The sequence below is a fragment of the Tenrec ecaudatus genome, chromosome X, assembly GCF_050624435.1.
Source record: "Tenrec ecaudatus isolate mTenEca1 chromosome X, mTenEca1.hap1, whole genome shotgun sequence".
Lineage (NCBI taxonomy): Eukaryota > Metazoa > Chordata > Mammalia > Afrosoricida > Tenrecidae > Tenrec > Tenrec ecaudatus.
The window spans coordinates 58,305,682-58,329,443 of NC_134548.1; the positions used below are offsets into that span (position 1 = coordinate 58,305,682).

The window sequence follows — 23,762 nt, forward strand, 5'->3', positions numbered from 1 at the left end:
AGTTCAAAACCACCAGTTCCTCTGGGGAGAAAGTTAAGGCTTTCTGCTCCCACAAAGATTTACAGTCTGGAAAACCCACAAGAGCAGTTCTGACTTACAGGGTCACTGAGTCAGAATCAACTAGATGGCAGTGGGTCTGCTTTGAGTTTTACCTTTTATTGGTACCACTCCATTACATAACATTAGAGCATGCTGTAGTGATGTCAATGTTTTAAAACAATTTTCTAAACATTTAAGATGGTTGTATGCTAACATTGCTGCTTCTTGCTTACACTCTAGTTTAGTTGCACACCGTAAAAAATAATTACTCTCTTTTTTGTGCCCCTGCTACATTCTGTATTTACCACCCCCCAGCAACACATCCTTGATGAAGTGAGTTCTGCATGAGTAAGACTGTCACATTTATCTTGGCTTACCTGATACCAGCATAAGAACTATATAGAATAAGTTATTATTCAGTAAATATTTAACAAAGCTAGAACATATAAATTACATTAAACTCATCTAGAAGACTCATTCTATTCCCCCCCCCAAGTTTTATTGGCAAGTAATTTATATATCATATAATTCAATCATTCAATCAATTCGAGAATTGTACAATCATATCCATTTTAGCACACACCCCCATGGTTAAATCACCTTTAAAATGAGTTATGCAATCACAATCCGTTCTAGTGTGCCCTCCAATCTTCATTATTTACTTCCGAAATCCCCTTTCCCTCCCTATCATCCACCACCCATCCCTGTATTCCCTATATCCCTTTGTAACTATTATCATTATGCAACACTATTACTCCTTTGCATCACAGCTGGGGAGACCCAACAGAAAACAATATAAAACTAAATCGTACTAAGGTGGTAAGGATGAAAACATAATAGTATAAAGACAAAAATACGAATAATGCACAAGAAGGAAAAGATGCCCAACACCAATCGTAAAATGATCATTGAAGATAAGGGTCCTCCAGCAAAGTGTGGTGAAGAACATCAGAATAAGTGTCTGGGGTCTTAAAGGCTTGTATTCAAACAAGCAGCCATCCAAGCAAGGAGACAAAGTCCACACAGAAGCAGCACACTAGTGTGATCCAAATATGACAGTAACAAAATTCGAATATGGTGAGGACAAAAGCACCATAGCTAAAACTATCAACACCCTATTTGTGATGGGCTATGAGGAACTCATTCAATTTTTGTTGTTCATTCAATAGTTATGAAATATATTACAGGGCATTGTGATGGGTTCTATGAGACAGCCAAGTATATAGAAATGTAGAAAATAGGGAACAGAATATCTTAGGATTTTCTTCTAATGATAGAGAAAAGTGGAGACAAATATTTCAATTTCTTCTTACCCATCAAAAAGAACCTAAACCCGAAATCCATACAAAATTTTGCATACATGGATATATATCATTGACTGCTAAAAAGAATTCACATCCTGAAAAACATGTAATCATCACTCTACAAGCAGATCTCCAAGACATCTTCTGCTTAGCCATTACGTTTTCACTATTATTTCTTTCATTTCTACATCACCCCTGAAGCCACGTGGTAAGTTACTGCCAAACACAAGAAAGACAGCACAGCAAATATGAAAAACAAAACAGATTAACTATGCCGCTGCATCATTTAGCAAAGATCAAAACACCTCCTGTATATAAGGAAGATTTCTCTGACTGAAAAAAATCCTCTGGTCTGGTATCCTGAAGAATGGTAGTAAAAGCACAAAATAAAAGGTTGGATTAAGTATATATTTAAAATAAAATGGAAGTTTCACGTCTCAATATATTCTGACAAAAGATATATAAGGAGCGCTTCTTGGTCAATAAAAAAGGGGCTTCAAAAAGTTCATGGAAAAGTAGAATATGAAGATAATGGATTTTTTCCCACAAACTTTTTGAAGCTCATTTATATATACAGGGAAAAGGTCAATTAATTAAATTTCTTTTTGTGGTGATTGCTACTGTTTTTTAGTTTTTTTGTTTCTTTGTTTTTCTAGTATGTTTTTCCATATATGAATTCCGGGATGACGGAATCCTAGTCAGTACGTAACTGGTGTAATAAGGTTTCTTGGGGGTATGGTAGGGGAGCCAATGTTTCTACTTCCATGTTACCACAAACTTTTTGAAGACCCCCTATTTTGTATATGTGTGAAATGAGACACCTCAGCAATGTACTTATTTGCTAGCATACATATGGATTTTTTTCTTTTTACCTCTGGAAGAAAATAAAAATAAAGTAGAGGGCAACAGCGTAATAAAGATCTGAAATAATCAGACAAACCTAAACTATTTACTAGCACCTATACCTTTCTGAGTAATAGTCCACCGCCTCTTCCCCCTCTGTAAATTAATAACAAAACCTATCACAGGCTTGTGCTTGGCTAAAAGTAAACTACCATAGCTGAGTTTTTCAGCACATTTTAAATGCCGTTTTTGTGGTAAAATTAGATGCCTCGTGGGGGGGGGGCTTATACTCACTCGAGTATACACGGTATATTATTATTTGTTCGGTTTCTCAAACTCAGATTACTCTAAGGGCAGCAATCGTATTCTGGATATACATAATGCAAAGCATATAGTCTTTTCAATTGCTTTACACATTATCAGACTATTAGCATTGAGTATTGATAATCAGAAAGTTAAACTTACTTTCATGAAAATGAGAGGCTCTAGTCTCCTCCACAAACTATATAGTTCCACAAAGATTAAATAATCTACTACACAATGTGTGGGCCATGACTCTAAGGAATCAAAAATTTTAAACAGATTTCAACTACTGTGAGTGGTTTAAATGATTTTAGGAAGAATAAAAAGATTCATTAGTAGTTTCAAAGGGGGTAATTTATAGCAACTGTTATATGGCAGCAAACTTCCAGTATGATGAAAATAATTCAAACTTCACAAGGTTGTTAGAGGATCAAATTAGTCCATTAATTTTTTAAAAGCTTTAAAAGAAAGTTTTTGTTTTTTTAAAAAACATTTTATTAGGGACTCAGGACCAGGGGTGTGAGGGGCGATAATGGGAGAGTAGAGGGTGAGTGGTTTGGAAAGGGGGAACCGATTGCAAGGATCTACATGTGACCTCCTCCCTGGGGGACGGACAACAGAAAAGGGTTGTGAAGGGAGACGTCGGACAGGGCAAGATATGACAAAATAATAATAATTTATAAAACAAAGTTTAAAAAATATATATATCCCAAAATTCAGTCAAATGAGCTCTATTATAACCTTAGAGTGTGGAATATACTCATTCCAATGCTTGTAAATAAACCAAACAATGTGAACAATCTGCTGCTTTTAAAGCATTTTATCTATAACATGAAAGGTACTTGGTGCTAAAAATTAGTATGTAAAGATACTCCAGTTCTCTCAAATATATATAAAATGAAAATATAACTAAGGTCTCACGAAACATGGCCTACTAACGCCTTGCCTTCAAAGACAAATGTTAAAATATTAAACACTGTTCGGAACAACCTGAATTATTCTAAAAAATCCAATAGTTAAAAGTAGCCAACCTAGTTTTATATTTGGCATAAATTCCATGTTTGTTTTAACAAACTACTTTCCCAAATAATTCACTATTAAGCCAAGCAGTATTTGAAGTTTTTCCTGGTGAATGTTATTAATGTACTTAGACATGTAAAATTATACATCTTAAACATATAAATATGGTTGAAATGGCAAATATTTTGTTATCATGCATTATAATAAAAAATTTTAATTTGAAGAAAGAGCCTTTGCAAAGATGGGAAATAAGACCTATTGGCTAATTGTTTGGATGGGGTAAAAAGTTGACACCTAATGCAAGCCATTACTTAAAAATAAAAGGCCAAACAATATAGTATTAGAAGAAAATACAGGGAAATATGCTAGTAATCATGGCAAAGTGAAGGCCTTCCAGGAAAAAAAAAAGCAACCTGGAAAGGGGGGAAATGAGACTTAATTACATAAAAATTGTAAATCATGATTAAAGTGGAAAAAAGTATTTGTAACAGGCTAGACTAAAAAGAGCAATAGAAAAGTACGAAGACTACCCAACTGCACCCTTTCAAAGGCAGAAAACTTGGAAGATCTGGAAAATCAAGGCAGTCCTGTTGAGTTCTTGTTCTCATGGGTCTCACTGCAGCAAATACTGTCTTGCAACATACATAAGTTACCTCCCCAAAAAGCCACATTAATAATTTATACCACTTATGGGAAGTACTATTAAGTGAGAATCTTCCTCACACTTTTGCCATGACTGATTTTTTGCCAAATGATTTAAAAAGATCTCATATTAATTTGTATTTTTCATTCTTAATTTCAATAGCTTTTCTTGTTACTGGGCACTGTGAATTCCTATGGGGGGTGGGCAGAGGGGCAAGCGTCCATGCCTATTTTTCTTAGATATTTTCATTTTAAATGTTACCATTAAAATGAGAACACACTAAAAGTCTATGTGGTGACAATGTGGAAGGATGAATGTTTCCCCTCAAAAAAAAATATGTTCAGAAAGGAAAGCTATGGAGAGAGGTACATAGGTGTGCACATATGTAAATATATCAATTCATAAAAATAACGGTATTGGCATAGACACATGTATTTATATGGCAATACACTGAGGAAGTGGACGGATATTGGGCCTCTGCTCAAGCCCTGCCTCAATGCAAAAACACTTTGTTATAACAACCTGGCAGTCTGTGATGCTCACCCTCCCTGCATGATTGCTGAAGACAAAATGGGTACGTAGCAAATGTGGTGAAGGGATGGTGGCCAGCTATCAAAAGATATATCGTCTGGGATCTTAAAGGCTTGAAGTTAAACAAGTGGCCATCTAGCAAAGAAGCAACAAGTCCACATGGAAGAAGCATACCAGCCTGTGCAATCATGAGGTATTGACGGGATTAGGTAATAAGCATCAGAAGACCAAAGACAAACAAAAAAAACATATTGTCAAGGACCATGGGGGTCGGAGCAGAAACCAAAGCCCATCTGTAGACAATGCAACATCCCCTCACAGAAGTGTCACAAGGGAGGGATAAGTCAATCAGGGTGAAGTATAGCATCAATGAAACACAATATTCCTCTGGTTCCTTGAGGTTTCCTCACCCACCACTATCATGACCCCAATCCTGCCTTTTACTGTAGGATAGGCCATAGCAGGTATTCAGGTACACCTGGAATTCAGGTCAGATAAACCTCTCAGGAACAGAAATGGAGGGTAGAGGGAAGGTGAGGAAAGGAGGGGGAAATAAACCACAAGGGAGAGGGCAGTGTTAAGATATTAAAATAATAATTTGTAAGCCTAACCAAGTATCATCCAAGGCATGTAATTTTACTATAAACTGTCTTTAAAATGTGCTAAAAAACTTGTTTATACAGTATATACAGTATTACTTTTTCAGCATACTCCACTACTATAAGAATACTTAGCATCTTCAAGAAGTTCATAAAATCTAGCTCAAAGAAATGAACACATTTAAAGTATAAATCTCTAATGTCAAATCTCATGAGGAAATGAAATAATGGTTCAATTTACTGATGCATTTGGGATACACTTCTCACCCTGTCCTATAGGGTCCCTATGAGTCAGAACTGTCTCAAAGCAGTTGAGAGAACGCAAACATAGGCTCCCAAATATATTTGGTCCACCAAATATATTTGTACTATAGCCCACAATCTAGATTAAAATATAGGTATCCACTTATCCAGGGCCCCTGGATCATTCCAGTACCCACCATGGGGGAATAGTACCTACTTTGAGAAAAATTTGTCAATACACATACTCAGTCAAATCCTAGACTTTATGAAGTACATACAGCTGCTGCCTTTAATATACTTGAAGAATCACTAACTGGGTATAGGAGGCCTTTTCTTTATTTAATAAACATCCAAGGGACATGATATGGGAGAAGGAAAGAGAAAGAGGGCATAAAAGATGCAAAAAGTTCACCTAAAACCAGAAACTGCTATCATCATAGTGTCACTCCATGGACCACTTGGAATTCAATCTTGGTATGGGGAATTTTCTTAATAGTACCTTGTATTCACAGGAGTTAATGAGAGGTTTTCTCATGTATCAACAGTATCAAGGGCTGGGGAGAGACATAAACTAAGGAGAGCTTTGAAAATAACATAGATAAGTCTCATGTATAGACAGAGCAGAGTAAAAAAAAAATCAATGACACAAAAGGAAAAAGCACAGGAACTTTAAACACGATCTCACAGCACTGTTTCTCAAAGGCAAAGACTAAGTCTCATTGTATGCCTCAGTTGCTTATACTTAGAAAGGCTCATTGAACAGGCTTTATTCACTGCATAAAGAGGTTAATTGTGGATGGGAAAGATATATTAGCAAAAAATAACAGTTTCTATTTATTGAGCACTTAAGTGCTAGACACTGCATTAAATACTTCAGATAATATATAAAAATGTTAAAAGGGATAATATTTACCTCTTTTCTAATGTGCTATATATGGTGCTACTCAAGTATGATAATGTGGTAAAACTGATGACTACTAAGAATACTCATTATGGGTTACTATGGTTACAGCAGAACCTTGAATACAAGAACCTGGAACAGTGGTCTATGGTAGAGGGAAGACCAAGGCAACCAATGTTTATCACCATGGAACTGGGTTAAGACCCTTCAGAAAGTATAAATATGATTCCTTGATAAAGTACAACAACTACTCTGGAGAACATTCAGCTATCATTGGCCACAGCGCCACCAAAGGACAAACCCTAACCCTCCTCGCCACTAATGACACCACACTCTAAAACAGTGCTTCTCAACCTCCCTAATGCCACAAACTCTTTCATACAGTTTATCTTGTTGTGGTGACCCTCCCCAACATAAAATTATTTTCGTTGCTACTTAGTAACTGTAATTTTACCATTTTTATGAATCTGACGACCCCTGTGAAAGAGTCATTCAACCCCAAAAGGGGTCACGACCCACAGATTGAGAATTATTGCTGTAAAAGGTCCAGCTAGGCTTTCCTAACTACTCCATTCACCCTGAGTGGCTGGCCACCTTTAGCTGTTGACAGGGTTAAGTGAAAGAGGATAATTTAAAAGCTGCCATCGATTGAGCATTTACGGTATACTAAATACCTTACATTTTCTCAATCCCAATACCCTATGATTGGGACACTTCCCCAAACGAAGAAACTGATGTGTTTCCAAAATAACAAAACTAGTAATTGCCCAGGCCAAACCCAGAACTGCCTAGCTCTAAAAGCCAATTTCTCTGTACTGTAGAAGGATCACTGGTGGCGCAAGAGCTAGGCTGTTAACCACCCAGTTCGATTTAAAGCCACCAACAGCTCTGCAGGAGAAAATGAGGTCATTTGATCCCTCAAAGATTAACAGCCAGCATCCACAAACTATGGCCGCAGGCCACATGCGGCCCGCCAGGTATTTTTGCCCCATTTGTTTTTTACTTCAAAATAAATTATGTTCATTGTGCACAGGAAATTTGTTCCATTTTTTTAAAATGATAGTCTGCCCCCTAACAGGTCTGGGGTACAGTCAATTGGCCCTGTTTAAAAAGTTTGAGGACCCCTAATGTATAGTCTCGGAAACCCTAAATAGAGTAACTAACCTGATGGCAATGGGTTTTAATTGTTTTCACCTTCCATATCAATGACATTAGCAAATTCTAGGTCTGGGGCAGAAATGTACAAGACTGAGTATAGAACATCTTTATCTGTCCAAAACCTTAATTCCCACTGGCCAACCAAATTCAAAACTCATTGCCATCGAGTAGATTCTAACTCACAGCAAATCCTATAGGAAAGAACTGCCTCTGTGGGTTTCTGAGACTAACTAGAAAGCCTCATCTTTTTCCCATGGAGCAGTTGGTGGATTCTAACTTCTGACCTTATGGTTAGCAGTCCACTCTAAAGAATCAGGAGCCAACTCTTGATTTCCACTGGCCAAACACAGTTTGAACTTCATTAGACTTGGTGGCATAGTGGGTTAGCTGCTCCATGGAAGAAATGTAAGGTTTTCTACTATTGTGAATAGTCTCCACATGCACCCTCATAAAGAGATCACTGAAGATATGAGTGTTAAAGCAAAGTGTGGCGAAGAAATCAGATGGTGCCCTATCTGGCGCCTTAAAAGATTGTCTTAAAATTAACAGCTGCCTAAGTGAGGCATCAACTAAGTTCACCTGGAAGTATACCAGCCCCTATAATCCAAGAATTGTAAATAATAAAATCCAAATCATTTAAGACAAAGTTATGTTACAGTTCACAATTGTTTTAAATAACCTATTTCTTTAATTTTGCTCCCAAAATTACCAAGAAAAATTGACATTCCAGGAACATTAAAAACCAGTCATCAAAGAGACTGAGTATATAAACTGTCCTCCATGGGGTTATCAAGACCGACTTTTCCAAAGACCAAGAACAAAAAAAATCATACCAATGTGAATGAGGGGAGAGTGCAGAATTGAGGCCCAAAGCCCATCTGTAGACATTTGGACATCTCCTTACAGAAGGTTCACAAGGAAGAGATGAGCCAGTCAGGTGCAGCATAGCATCGATAAAACATACAACTTTCCTCTAGTTCTTTAATGCTCCCCCCCACTATCATGACCCCAATTCTACTTTACAAATCTGGCTAGACCAGAGCATGTACACAGGTACAGGTAAGAGCTGGAAACACAGGGAATTCAGGACAGATAAAGCCCTCAGGGCCAATAATGAGAGTAGCCATACCAGGAGGGTAAGGGGAAATTGGGGGAAGAAGGTGGAACAGATCACAATGATCTATACATAACCCCCTCCCCAGAGGGACGGAAAAATGAAAAGTGGGTGAAGGGAGACATCAGACATGAAAAAATAACAATAATGTATAAATTACCAAGGGTTCATGAAGGAGGGAGGGTGGGGGAGAGGGGAAAAACTGAGGAGCTACTACCAAGGGCTCAAGTAGGAAGATTATGTTCTGAAAAGGATGATGGCAACGTATGTACAAATGTGCTCAACACAATGGGTGGATATATGGACTATGTTAAGAGCTGTAAGCACCCCAATAAGATTTTTTTTAAGTTTACTAGTAGTTCAGCACTTAACCATTTATACCACATTTAGATAGGTCTGTGGCAAAGCTGCACACCTAGCTCAGCATTTCTCAACCTGTGGGTCGCAATCCTTTTGGGGGGTTCAAAGACCCTTTCACAGGGGTCACCCAATTCAGAACAGTAGCAAAAACAGTTATGAAATAGCAAGGAAAATAATTTTATGGTTGGGGGAGGGGTCACCACAACATGAGGTACTGTATTAAAGGGTCATGGCATTAGGAAGGTTGAGAAGCACTGATCTAGCTGAATGTAATCCTGAACTTTAGTCAGGGACTGAGAAAGTCAATACAAAAATAATAGCTAACACCATCTGACATCGTTCTTTGCCAGGCATTCTTCTATGCCAGTGGTTCTCAAAAGTAGTTCCTCATCAGTATTCCCTGGGAGCTTCTTGAAAATGCACTTTTTAAGAAAATAAAATTTTATTGTGTTTTCAGTGAAAATTCGTATATCAAATTAGGTTCTTATTTGGAAATTTCTCTACAGCTTGTTCAATCTCATTTAACTTTTTTCAATTCAAAAGAAAGCAGAAAATAAAAAATAGAACAAAGAATAGGTTAAAAAGAGAAAATAAGATATTTCCTTTTAACCTAACTGTATTTGCATTAATTCATTTTCTGATGCACTTGGAGGGTAAGGCTTCCCAGCCAACCTGTGTTTTAATAAGCCCTCTAAGTGATCCAAAGTTTCATAACTACTATTCTAAGCATTTAACGTAACTCAGCAAAACCTCTCTAAATCTTAAATGGTAACACTATTATTTTACAAATAAAGGGAGAAAAAATCCCAAACCCACTGCCATTCAGTCAATTCAGACCCAAGGGTTTCCAAAGTTATACAATGGAAGCAGGTACCCTCAACTTTCTGCTAGGAGTCACTGTTGGGTTTGAACCTGTGACTGACCTTGCAGTCCGAAGTCCAATGCTTACCTGACACCACCACCAGGCAAAGAAATGACACACAAACAGGTTGAAGAATTGGCATAAGAAGACAAAGCTAGCGGACATGGTCGGCCCCATTATGAGACATGACATCCCTCACTGACCTATAGCCCTACACTGGACAACACCGGAGACACAGTGTGGAAATTGCACCCAATCTGATCCCGCCACACTGAGGCAAAGCACTAAGAGGGTGCAACAGAACAGCAAGGGAATGGAGCTGTGACATCCCCAGGGAATACTGAAGGTGGACTCCGGGGCCAGGGTATGGTACCAAAACAGACTGGACTGGAAAACACTCCTAAAGGCCAACAAACAGTTTTTGAACTAATTACAAGGTTTTCTTTCTTTTTTTTCTTGTCGTTGGTTTGTTGTTTTCTTGTATATTACTGCTTGGTTTTGCTCTGTCTTGTTTTTGTGCATGTTATTATCTCCGCAGGTCTGTCTAAATAAGATAGGCTGGATGAACAATCTGGAGGAGAAAGTTCCTGGGGGACATGAAAAAGGGGAAACTGGGGGGAAAGGTAGTGGTGTTAACAAACTCAGGGACAAGGGAACAACAAGTGGTCCAAATCGGTGGTGAGGATGGTGTAGGAGGCCTGGTAGGGGATGATCAAGGGTAATGTAACCAAGAGGAATTACTGAAACCCAAATGAAGACTGAGGATGATAGCAAGACATGAAGAACTTCATAGGAAATAAGAGGAGCTAGGAGGCAAAGGGTATTTGTAGAGGTCTAAATAAAGGCATGTACGTATGTAAATATACTTATATGAGGATGGGGGAATAGATTTATGTGCATATATTTATAGGTTTAGTATTAAGGTAGCAGAAGGACATTGGGCCTCCACTCAAGTACTCCCTCAATGCAAGAACACTTTCTTCTATTAAACTGGCATTCTATGATGCTCACCTTCCCGACACAACTGCTGAAGACAAAGCGGGTGAATAAGCAAATGTGGTGAAGAAAGCTGATGGTGCCCAGCTATCAAAATATATAGCATCTGGGGTCTTAAAGGCTTGAAAGTAAACAAATGGCCAACAGAAGCAGCAAAGCCCACATGGAAGAACACACCAGCCTGTGTGATCACGAGGTTCCGAAGGGATCAGTTATCAGGCATCAAAGAACAAAAAATCTTATCATTGTGTGCTCACCTCCCTGATACCATCACTGAAGACAAGTGGGTGTATAAGCAAATGTGGCGAAGAAAGCTGATGGTGCCCAGCTATCAAAGATATAGCATCTGGGGTCTTAAAAGGCTTGAAGGTAAACAAGTGGCCATCTAGCTCAGAAGCAACAAAGCCCACATGGAAGAAGCAAACCAGCCTCTGCGATCACGAGGTGTCCAAGGGATCAGGTAGCAGGCACATCATCAGAATAAAAAAAATCTTATAGTGAACAAGGGGGAGTGCCAAGTGGAGACCCAAAGTCCATTTGTAGATCACGGACATCCCCTTAAAGAAGGGTTTCAGGGAGGAGAAGAGCCAATCAGGTTGCAATGTAGCAACGATGAAAAACACAACTTTCCTCTAGTTTCTAAATGCTTCCTTCTTCCCCACTATCACGATCCCAATTCTACCTTACAAATCTGGCTAGACCAGAGGATGTACACTGGACTGGTATAGGTAGGAACTGAAAATGGAAACACAGGGAATCCAGGGTGGATGATCCCTTCCGGACAAGTGGTATGAGTGGCGATACTGGGAGGGTAGATGGAGGGTGGGTTGGAAAGGGGGAACCGATTACAAGTTCTACATGTTGACTTCCTCCCCGTGGGACGGACAACAGAAAAGTGAGTGAAGGGAGACGTCGCACAGGGCAAGGGATGACAAAATAATAATTGATAAATCATCAAGGGTTCATGAGGGTGAGAGGAGCGCGGAGGGAGGGGAAAAATGAGGAGTTGATGCCAGGGGCTTAGGTGGAGAGCAAATGTTTTGAGAATGATGAGGACAATGAATGTACAAATGTGCCTTACACAATTATGTATATATAGATTGTGATAAGAGCTGTATGAGCCCCTAATAAAACGATTTTTTAAAAAAGATGACAAAGCTGGTAAGAAATGGAGCCATTATTTGAATGAAAAGAACTTTGCTCAAATTCATGTTAACTGTCCTGGAAAAGTATTTCTGTCTATAACACAAAAATTATAGAAAACAGTAATAAATAAATATTGGAAGCTTAACAAAACAAAAACTAGAAAAACTGTCTCAGAAACCCGAACAAAATTCACCGCCAGTAGTTGATAACAAAACAGCAACCCTATAGGATAAGAGTAAAAATGCCCCCACAAGGTTTCAGAAGCTATAATTTATTTTTACATAAATTGACTTCTAGCTAAATCTTTCTTCTGTGGAGTAACAAGTAAGGTTTGAACTCTTAACCTTCTAGAACCTACTATAGAAATGGAGGAAATAGCACAATAAATAAGGTAAACATTAAAATAGCCTTCCAAAATTCTTCTCTGGTATCGAATTTAAGGGCTTAAAATCTGTTGTGCTATAAATATTATGAACAAATGGCAGTATATTCAAACTGACCAATCTTTTAAATGTAAGTGACTAGATTAAAAGGAAAAAATAATTTCCTTCTCCTTAGTCACCATTTAATAATTAAAAGGAAAAACTGATTTAACATAAAATGAGGGGTAAAGTATTTTAACATTCTAGTCCTACATTTATTAATCCCATCGACAATTCAGATAGAAATCAAGCCACTCCCCTTCACTATTTGAAAACATTTTTATAACCCAAAGCTGGTCAACAAGTACATCAAGTTTTAACAACTCAGCCACTATATCACATTAAATAAAAGGGCTTCCAAAGAATGTTCTGAGCTGAGTTATCACTGACACTGACATATAAACATCTGGTTACCAGACATTGAGGAAACAAGCCAGAGACTAGTACAAGAGAACCCAGTGCCTGCTGACTATCAACCTTTTGGAGGATGAAATCATTGTAAAGCAGCCTGATATAGTCAGTCACATACCAGATTTCAACAATTCAATCTAACTGCAGAAGAGGAAACAAGGAATGTAAAGGGCAATATTTTCAAAGCAACCAAGTTTGGAATTTCAATAATACTTTGAATACATGGCTGAAAACACATAAAAGGAAAATAAAATACAACCACACTTCCACTGTGAGTTTGCTACTGTAAGAACTGTAGGAACAATTCATACATTAAAATATCACTAAAAACCAAACTCACTGCCAATCAAGTTGATTCCACTCAGTGACCCTTTATTTCCCTTCCACATTCACAGCCTGAAAATGCAAATTGGATAAGTAAGCTCTAGCTAACCTTTGGCTGAGGCACAAATAAAGAGAGAAAAGCCATTTTATTTTTTCGGTTTTTGTTTTAATTTTTTTATCGTTTATTAGGGCTAATACAACTTTCATCACAATCCATACATACATCAATTGTGTAAAGCACATTTGTACATAGCCCTCATTATTCTAAAAATGAGAAAAGCCATTTTAAAGGAAAACAAAGCCTAATATTTGTGACACTAATTTCAACATAAAGGGGCAACATGGAGGAAGGTTTTTGAGGTATTTGATTGAAATATGATTATGAATCACCAGATGAGCCAATGTTGCACAAGGAAAAGAAATGAGCATTAAAGTTAAATGAGACTTATTCTGGTAAACATTTGCAGAAGAAAATGAAAGACAATAGGAAAACGACAATTTCACATAATCGCTGAAAACAAGGGTGTAACTGTGGCATAGGGAGGGAGGGAAAACATGAGGAGCTGATACCAAGGACTCAAGTAGAAAGCAAATGTTTTGAGACTGATGAGGGCAACAAATGTACTAATGTGCTTGACACAATGGATGTATATATGAATTGTGATAAGGGCTGTAAGAGTCCCCAATAAAATGATTTAAATTAAAAGAAAAAAGGCTGGTATAGGGGAGGGAGTGAAAAAAGAGCTGATACCAAGGGCTCAAGTAGAAATAAAATATGTTGAAAATGATGGCAATATATGTACAAATGTGCTTGATACAATTGCATGGATTGTTAAAGAACTGTAAGAGTCCCCAATAAAATTATTTTTAAAAAATCCAACTGTGGTATCATTTTCAAGTAGTACATAAAGCCATTAATTTGATAGACTAATGGCCCTCAAGAACTAGATAGATGGTGCCCAGATACCACTATGACCCTTTTGACCACGGACAAAACAGAAGGTTCAACTTAGATCAGGAGATAAAAGAACAAAACTCAAATCCATTAAAAGACCAGATTCACTGGCCTGGTAGGAGACGGGCAGACCCCTTCTAATGTGTAAATCAGCGGTTCTTAACCTGTGGGTCCGATGGTCTTAGGAACCAAGACACCCCTCCTCTATCTCCAGCTGGGCCCACATGCAGATACACTCACATACAAGCACCCAGCATGAAGACTGTTAACCCCATGCTACACCATGCTTCAAGACAAAATTTCATCGATTTGTAATTAGAAATAAATATTTCACAATATAGAATTACATATTGCTTTGTGATTAATCACCATGCTTTATGTTCAATTTTAAAATGAAAATACATCCTGCATATCAGATATTTACATCACAATTCATAACATTAGCAAAATTACAGTTAAGTAGCAACTAAAATAATTTTATGGTTGGGGTCACCACAACATGAACTATATGTAAGGGTCGAGGCATTAGGAAGGATGAGAACCACTGTTAAGAAGTAGCAACTAAAATAATTTTATGGTTGGGGTCACCACAACATGAACTATATGTAAGGGTCGAGGCATTAGGAAGGATGAGAACCACTGGTGTAAATGAAGCCACTCCCAGTCACTTTTAATAATAAACTGGTCTATAAAATGGTGACACCCATGATGAATATATACTCCTTAAAATAATCAACTAGATGAAACCAAAAGGACATTTGCTCAAAAACAAAGCAAAGGCAGGAAGGGACAGGAAAGACAGATGAATGGAAACATGGAGCCCAGGGTGGAAAGAAGTAGAGGGTGGACTCTAACCAATGACACAGAACATTTTGTGTATGACTTATTGAATAGAAAGCTAATTTGCTGTGTAAACTTTCACCTAAAGTACAATAAAACACCTTTAAAAATTGTCTTAGAGCCAGAAAAATTCACTGTTGTAATAGCTTTGAAATTATAGGTCAGGGGTCCTCAAACTTTTAAAACAGAGGACCAGTTCATTGTCCCTCAGACCTGTTGGAGGGCCGGACTATAGCTTAAAAAAAACCACTGTGAACAAATTCCTATGCACAGTGCACATATCTTATTTTGAAGTAAAAATCAAAACGGGGCAAAAACACCCAGCAGTCTGGATAAATATCCTCGGCAGGCAGCATGTAGTATGAGAACCCCTGTTATAGGTCAAAGCAGTTGAAATACCAACACTAAAAGAATAAAAAACATTAAGATAACATAAAACTAAGCACACCACCTGTGTGATCACGAGGCATGGAAGGGACCAGGTATCAGGCATCAAAGAACAAAAAATCTTATCACTGTGAATGAGGGGGAATGCAGATTGGGGACCTAAAATCCATCTGTAGGCAACCGGACATCCCCTTTCAGAAGGGTCGCGGGGAGGAGTAGAACCAGTCAGGGTGCAGTGTAGCAACGATGAAACATACAACTTTCCTCTAGTTCTTAAATGCTCCCCTCCCCCTCCACACACACTATCATGATTCCAATTCTACCTTACAAATCCGGCTAGACCAGAGGATATACACTGGTACAGATAGCAAATGGAAACAGGGAATCAAGGACAGATGATCCCTTCAGGATCAGTTGTGAGAGTGGCAATACCAGGAGGGTGGGGTAGAAAAGGGAAACCAATTACAAGGATCTATATATAACCTCAAAGTGGGTGAAGGGAGATGTCGGACAGTGTAAGATAGGATAAATAATAATTTGTAAATTATCAAGGGTTCATGAGAGTGGGGAGCAGGGAAGGAGGGGGAAAAATGAGCTGATACCAAGGGCTCAAGAAGAAAGCAAACGTTTTGAGAATGATGATGGCAACAAATGTACAAATGTACTTGACACAACGGATATATGTATGGATTGTGATAAGAGTTGTATGTGTCCCCAATAAAATGTTTAGAAATAAAAGACTAGAATAGGTCCAATAGAAAATAAGGTCTAGAAAATAATGATGGCAACATATGTACAAGTGTGCTTGATATAATTGATATATGTATTGTTACAAGAGCTGTAAGAGCCCTCAATAAAATGTTTTTAAAAATAGTATAAAACTAATTAAACCTCCTAAGGAAATTAAAACCATGTATGAAAAATCTAAGAAATATTATCTTCTTCCACCAAGAGGCCGACTTTTTATATGAAGCAATAAGCATGGTCAAGACATGGCATTAAAAGTCAGGTACCAATTAAATCTGACTTTGACACAGAAAAAAAGTTTTTGTAACTAGTTATTTTGGGATAGTTCATAGGCCAGTAACATAAACTCCAATTAAGATACAGAAATTACTGCTATCATTCCAGTATAATGGATTCTAGAGTTAACAGCAAGAATGGGTTTTAGACATTAAGGTTTTTTTGGTAGGTGCTAAATCTGCTCCCAACTCATGACTATGAGTTTGGAGATTTGACACCTAAAAAGGAATAATGAAATGTTGCCCAGTCCCGTGGCTACCAAGTTTACACCCAACATTGATAAGTATCAACTACTGGGAGATAATTACTAAATGTAGGGGAAATGCTACAGGACAGTTTTTTTCAATAATGCATAAGAGAAACCAAGAGAGGGAACCTATAGATTAAAACAGATTTGAGAGACATAGCAAATATTTACAATAAATGAACTTTCTTCAGATTCTGATTGAAACAAACTGCAAAAAGCGATTAGAGAAATTATGAAAATCTGAATTGTTATCTGATATTAAAGATTTGCTTACATTTTTAGTTGTGATAACGTATTGGAATTAAAGTCTTATCTTTTAGAAATAAATGTTTTACAAATAAAAATAATATAAAATTAAGAATTACCACCAAAAAATCCAATGAGGGAGAGGAACAATGGTTAAATAAAATGGCTACAAACTGATAGCCAATTAAGCTGGATAATGGGCAGAGGATTTGATTATACGCTTCCATTTTTCTCATAATTCTTTAAGGAACTGGTTAAAATTACCTTCTTGCAATTTTTTCAATGTTACTTCAGTAGCTTTGAAAACTCATGTACAGACAGAATTCAATTAAATGATTCCTTTTATCCAGCACTGACTTAACAGTGCCATATTAGATTCCAGATAGTGGGGAAAAAGAACAAAGAAGCCCAATCACAGGAGTATATATCCCACCATATCCATCCTAAGCAGCAAAATACAAATACAACACACAAAGATCTATTAAACCAACCTAAAATCACAGCCAATCATATTCATTCTGGTGAAAATGCCAACACTGCTTGAGGAGCTTCCTGAACCTTCCTACCAATTTGGTCTGCTGGTTCCTCTGGTGCACCAACCCACTCAGGTCAGATTAGTGGAGGACCTACAAAAAAATGGAGAATGCACAACATAAGGTTGTGGAGGAATTAACCATCACATCAATGCTCAAACAGTACTTGTTTCTGAAGCAATAGCTCTTACATAAGAATTTGCATTTTTAAAGACCTGCTTTGAGTAGTAACTGAATAATTTAGACCAGGTGTAACAATACTTCCAATTTGACACTTTGACAAAAACCCCTGAAAACTGTTCAGTTCTCAAATGAAATTATAGGTAATGATTAATTCTAAGGAAATTTGAATTTATTTTTTAAAGAATAATTCTTTTTAAAAAGAATTACACATATATATTATTTAATTACCATTCATGCTTTCTGGGCCTACCAGAAAGATAAATAATAAACATACAAGTTGACCTTCGCCACTGAACCTTAGATGTTTTTTAACTGGTATTGCCACTCCTTCTCTTTTCGCAAGATGGATCTAAAATAAACTAAACTTTGTAGTCACACTTTATTTATCATTCCCAAATTTATTCTAATTCGTAATGCCAAGAGTCAAATTGAGGTTTGGTTAATTTCTGATCACTGCTCAAGCCATTGTAAACGGGGCCAAAGCAACCCTGAAAACACTTTTATTGAAACCCACTGACATCAAGTTGATTTCATTTTTTATTTAGTGTATTAGAAAATGTAAAATGGGAAAACATCAGTAGGAGGTAGTGTATTAAAGAACTAGCAATAATTCACTTTGGAAAATAAGCTTAGCATTCCAATCTTTCTAAACATTTTCTCAGATAACATTTAATCATCCTTTTCAAGCACAAAGTCAGTTAATAGCAGATTCTTACACTGATCTAAGGGACCAAAGAAAGGATATTAGAAAAACAATATGAATATTTGAAAACTAACTGGCAATAGTTCTTTACTACTGTGATATGGATAGCAACAAATTCCACAACTTTAGAATGAATAACATGTAAGAATAGACAAGGGATGAGGCAACTTTTTGTAAGAGGTAGAACATCTGGACATGGGACAGAGCATTATACCTGGTCAGTCATCCCAAGACAGTGATTTTGCACTAAAGTTTCTAGACCTGGTAACAGTCAGAATTAAATTTGATAAACATGAATTACTGGAAATAAAGAGCTTAGGAAAGGTGGTGGAGATACAAAACTCCCAAGTCTGGCCTAGAAATGTACTGAACAATTAAGAGTTAAAAAATAACATCCTATTCCTTCTCAGGTCATAAAAACTAGCACATGATGCAGGTGCATCTGTATTCTTGTGCCAATAACTGCATTTTTCAAATTCCAGCAAATATGCTTTAATATAAGCACAATTGTTCCCATTATAAGACACCCTGGTGGTTTATGAGTTACTTGTTGAAATGCTCCTGCAAAGGTTTACAACTTTGGAAATAGTTCTCTGTCCTATAGAATCACTTGATGGCAATGAGTTTGGAATTTTCAACTTATACTTAAAAGAAATGAAGAAACTTAAGTGTGAAAAGTAATTTGCCCAAAGTCATAAAGCTTCCTGTGAACCCAAAGAAAATAATCTTTCCACTACTCTGACTGCCTGTCACAACTGGGGAATGTTGGTGCCTCCTAAATCTATACAGCTTGGGGCTGTAAGAAAGCAATGCTTAACACTAAATCTTCAAAGGAAACCAGTAATGGGGAATTAATTTTTTATAGTTATCAATGGAGGTAGCTTGAGGGGGAAGAGAAATAATGTGGAACAAAGTTTGAGGAGCTCGAGATCTTCTATCCTTACTATTTATTTTTTAGGACAGGGAGAGGAATGATATCCCCGGAGTTTGGCAGGGAGGTCTCTATGGGATTCAGTTTTAGATTCTTGGTAAAATAAAAAGGGGAACAAGGAACAGAAGGATTAGTGAGAAGTATGAAAAAAAGTGGTTGGCAGCAAAGACACATGCCCATAGACCAAAAGGTTCCAGGAGCTCAGAACAAGGCAGGAAAAGGGGGCGTTCCTGAGCTTCCAAGGTAAGGATGGGGGGTGCAGCACATGGAAAGGGAAAGTTAGTTTGCAAGAGGGTTACCCTCCACAGCCTTCTGAAAAAGTTTCCTTTGCTTTTGACTAGGGGGAAGTTAAAAGCTGTGAAAATTATAATCATAGACCCTCCTTCCCACGGTTCCACTCATTGTTCTTTCTAGAAGCATGTAATATTTCAGAAATCAATGAGTGCCCTGATTAGAATCTCACAAGTGAAGAACCAAGGAAATGGAAGGCCATTAGGATTCCATCAATAAAAATGTTAGTAAAAACAAGGAAAGGGTTAGACTCCTTTATCAACGCCTGCGCCCCAAGGACCAATGAGAAAAGGAAAGCACAGAGGTTGAGGATGCGCACCCTATACCTTAGAATGGGAAGGGATTGATTGGGGTGGGGGTGGGGCTTTCGACACCACTCCAATAAGAGCCTCAACTAAGTGAGTCGGCAAAGTGATGAGATTAAGGAAGAAGGGGAGAGTATGTTAGACCCCTTAACTTGACCCTAAACCTTAGCTTAGGTATCATGAAATTTGGAAAATAAAGCCCCCGCCCCCGTTTATAAATTCAAGGTACACTAGATTAGCTGCAGGAAGAACGGAAGCGAACCCACAAAAAGGTACAGGATGGAGATAAATCGTCAAGGGTCTGTCCTTTCCCCCACATCCAACCCATCCCAGGTTCTCCACCCCACCCTGCCCAATTCGGCTACAGCGGTGGCAACTCAGTAAGCATTGACCGATTGGATGGGGAAAAGGCGGGACCACACGCGGCTGCGGCCTGGGAAATGGTGCCGTCTCAACCTTTCTGAGACAAGGAGAGCTTCGCCCCAGTTTACCGGCACCTCAGCGTTTCGCCAGTCGTCACCTCCTTAACGTCAGGTACCAAATAGGCGTCACAACAACGGTAGGCAACACCTCATTTCTGGGTCCTGGCCGGACAGACATCAGCTTCCGCCGCCATCTTAACAGCAGGCGTACAGACCCTACTCACTGCACCCCAACCCCCAACCCCCGAGATACCTCGGCCACCACCACCCATGAGGACTTAAACCCACTCCCGCGAGAACTCACGTAAGAACAGCACGAGCCGGAGCACGAGCCGGAGCACGAGCCGAAGCCGGAGCCGCAGCCGGAGCCAGAACCGGAGACGTCGCCGCCTCCGAGGTTGCTGCAGCCCTAGTCGAACCGCCGCAGATTCCGCGTAATCCCGCGAGAACCACTACCAGGCGGGGAAAACAAGAGTTCAGCCGTTCCCAGACCACTCCTCCCACCGAAGCCGAAGCCGCTGCCGCTCAGCTCTCACCCTACGCAAAGCAAAAAGCAAATGACGCACGGCCTCTCGAAGGGCGGAGGGGCGGGGCCAAACTACCGCCTCCGGCTCCCGCATGCGCTGAAAAAGTATCGCGATAATATGTTCCAGCCTCGGCGAGACCTTTGAGTTCACTGCAGGATTCTGCCCGCGCCTTTGCCTTCAGGAAAATATGAGATCTCGCGAGACTTAGTGCACGCTGCTGAAAAGGAGAAAGGCGGAGCTTCATGAAAATGACTGGGAGTTTCGGAGGGCGGGAGGGAGGAACCTCCGGTCCTGCAGAGATCTCGCCTACCACGAGGCTTCCGACTCACTGCGGAGCTGAAAGTCAAACCTCGCGATGACACAGCTAAGCGCCAAATCTCGGCTATGTCCTCAAAACTGCCTCCGCCCCCCTTCCCCACGTCGCCCCCCCACCCCCCGCCATCTAGGTGTCAAGAACCTGTGCTTGAGGAAAATTTAAAAAGTCAACCTGTTTATTCTCACGCTTGCAGGCAAGGCTTTACCAATTAGCAAACTCCGTTCAGGAAGAGGAATACAAAGCCCCCATTGTTACTTGCTTTCAGGAATCACACCATCCCGACTAACATAAAAAAAGGTTCAATATTACACTAAGTATGCAAATACAAATGAAAACAATGACATAACATTTTTTTAGATTGGGGAAAACAATTAAAAGACCGAAAATATCCAGACTACTTCCCTCTCAGCGCTGCAGTTTAACCCGAATCCACCTCAATCTAACTAAAGATCGTTAATTCTAGCTCCAAAGCCACCAATGTGAACTCTCCATGCTTTACCTTAGCACAACCAAAAGACACAATAAAGTGATTTTCTCCAAACAAAGGAGTCGGCACTCAAAGGGAAATTCAAGCTTCCAGGGAGGGGGGTGGTATTGGGTGAGGCGGTGATACTAAAGTGTGTGTGTGCATGTGTGTGTCTAAGTATGTGTTTGAAGGTTTTAATTTGGCAGTTTTTCCACGTCTAGCCAACAATGTTCTTCCAATAAATCTTGAGATCCAATTTGGCTCTATTTATGGGGTTTTCTACTCTAATGCATTGTTCTGTCCATTCTAATTTAAACATAGTTGCTTTATAGCATATTTTAATAGCTAGTAGTACAAATATTACCATATTTTACAATATTTTTCGAGCTTATCCTTAGCCATCTATTTTTTTTGTTCCAGATAAACTTTAGAATCTCATTAAGTTCCAAAAACTTGGTATGTTTATTGAAATTGCATCAATTGTATCAAGAGAAAAAATAGACATCATTACAAAATTGAGTCTTCTTATCACAAGCATGGTCTCCCTCATTTATGCAAATGTTCTTTTACTGTTGATTAGTTTACTTACAGACATTTTTATTCATTTTTCTTGCTTTGATAATAAAAGGTTTTTAAGTATGAAATCTTCAAAAAGGCTTAGTGCTTATACGTAGAAAGACTATTGATACTTGCCTATTCTTGTATTCAAGAAATGAAAAAAATATATATTCATTTTCACTAGTAACTGGGATATGCAAAAGAAAACAATGACATACCATTTTTGCCTTTTTAAGATTGATAATTCGTGTTGGCACAGCGGCAGAGAAATGGGGACGCTCACACAACATTTGAGAGTGATTATTATTATAGCTTTGGGGAAGGAAATGTGAGCAAATACTTAAAAATTCAAAATGTATATACACACTGACCCAGCATCACTCGTCTAAGAATTTCTCCTACAGAAATACTCATACATTGTGCATATATATGTACAAACCCATTACAGCATTAGTTGTAATAGCCCTCCACAAAAAAGGAGGGATACATGGTAATATACATCAATAGGCAAATAAGCTCTAGTACACAATGCGGCTGTTTAAAAACTGCGATAAATTTACCTTCCCTAATACAAATATCTACAAGAGATATTGTTAAGTTTGCCAAAAAATAAAACAATTAGCTGAAATGAATATGAGACTGTATAAAAAGGAGGCTTCAAAAAATTCATGGAAAAAATGGAATGAAAAGATAGTGGAATTTTCCCACGAACTATTTAAGGTCTCCTCATATGTGTGTATAAATATATGTGTGTACTATATATGTATATATACTCTATATCCACACACACATATATGCATAAATCTATTAAACGCCCAGCAGTTACGCGCGAAACCTGCCTCAGACCCGCCCCTCACCTTTTCTCTCCCCTTCCCTCCTCTGCCCTCCCTCCGAGGCTGCCTTGCCACAGTTGATACCAAAGGTCCGGTCTCTTCTCTCCCCAAGGGCCACTTTGCCACAGCTAATGCCCATACCTCGCAACCCCCACTCTTGGTCGCTCTCTCACAGCGGCGTGGGCCGCAGCCCAGGTTCCTTCAGAAGATGCGGCTAGCCCTCCACGGCCGCTGGCACTAGCAGAGACCAGGGGGAGGGGAGGGGAGGGGAGGGGAGGCGGGGTTGAGGGAGAGTTAGGGCTAGCCGCCCAACCCCTTCTCCAGTCTCTCCAGTAGGCTCTCGGAGGCCGCCTTCTCTGGCGTAGGGTCCCGTGGGAACTTCCCCCTCCCCCACTCACACCCCGGAGTCAGGTTTTAAGCACTGCTCGCCCCACAAGCCTGGGGTAGAGACTCACCTCTGTAGTAATGGCTCCGCGGAATCCGCAGGAGCACACCGAGTCTAAAGGCCTTTGCACGCACACGGTCGAAAACCTCCGCCTCCGGCTCTCCTCACACTTCCTCTCAGGCTCCACCTACCGTTCTAGAAGTCCCGCCCCTGCCTCCTGGGAGGTTCGCTCCCTTGGCGTTGAAACCTAGTCTCTTGTAGGCGACCTTGCTGAAATATTCACTGCCTAGCAGATCCAACAATAGGAGCGTCAACACACGTTGGGATTTAATTTGAGAGAAAGACTTTGAAGAGTGCCATTAGGTTTAAAAATTAACGACCTCTGCAGCTAA

At 39.1% G+C, this 23,762-nt stretch overlaps 1 protein-coding gene across 13 annotated transcripts in view; it reads right to left on the reverse strand.

Annotated features, from left to right (window-relative positions):
- The window catches only part of HUWE1 (HECT, UBA and WWE domain containing E3 ubiquitin protein ligase 1), a 146,466-nt gene extending 122,909 nt beyond the window's left edge, over positions 1-23,557 (reverse strand). For 10 of the 13 annotated variants that reach the window (XM_075538675.1, XM_075538671.1, XM_075538674.1 and 7 more), the window contains exons 1-2: positions 20,590-20,848; positions 17,409-17,543 (exon numbers count right to left, since the gene is read on the reverse strand). The gene's annotated coding sequence lies outside the window, so the exon portion shown is untranslated. Of the gene's footprint in view, positions 1-17,408; positions 17,544-20,589; positions 20,850-23,440 lie in introns of those variants that run through there. The other 3 variants (XM_075538663.1, XM_075538664.1, XM_075538670.1) reach the window with 3 other exon arrangements.
- Between the last annotated feature and the right edge of the window lie 205 nt (positions 23,558-23,762).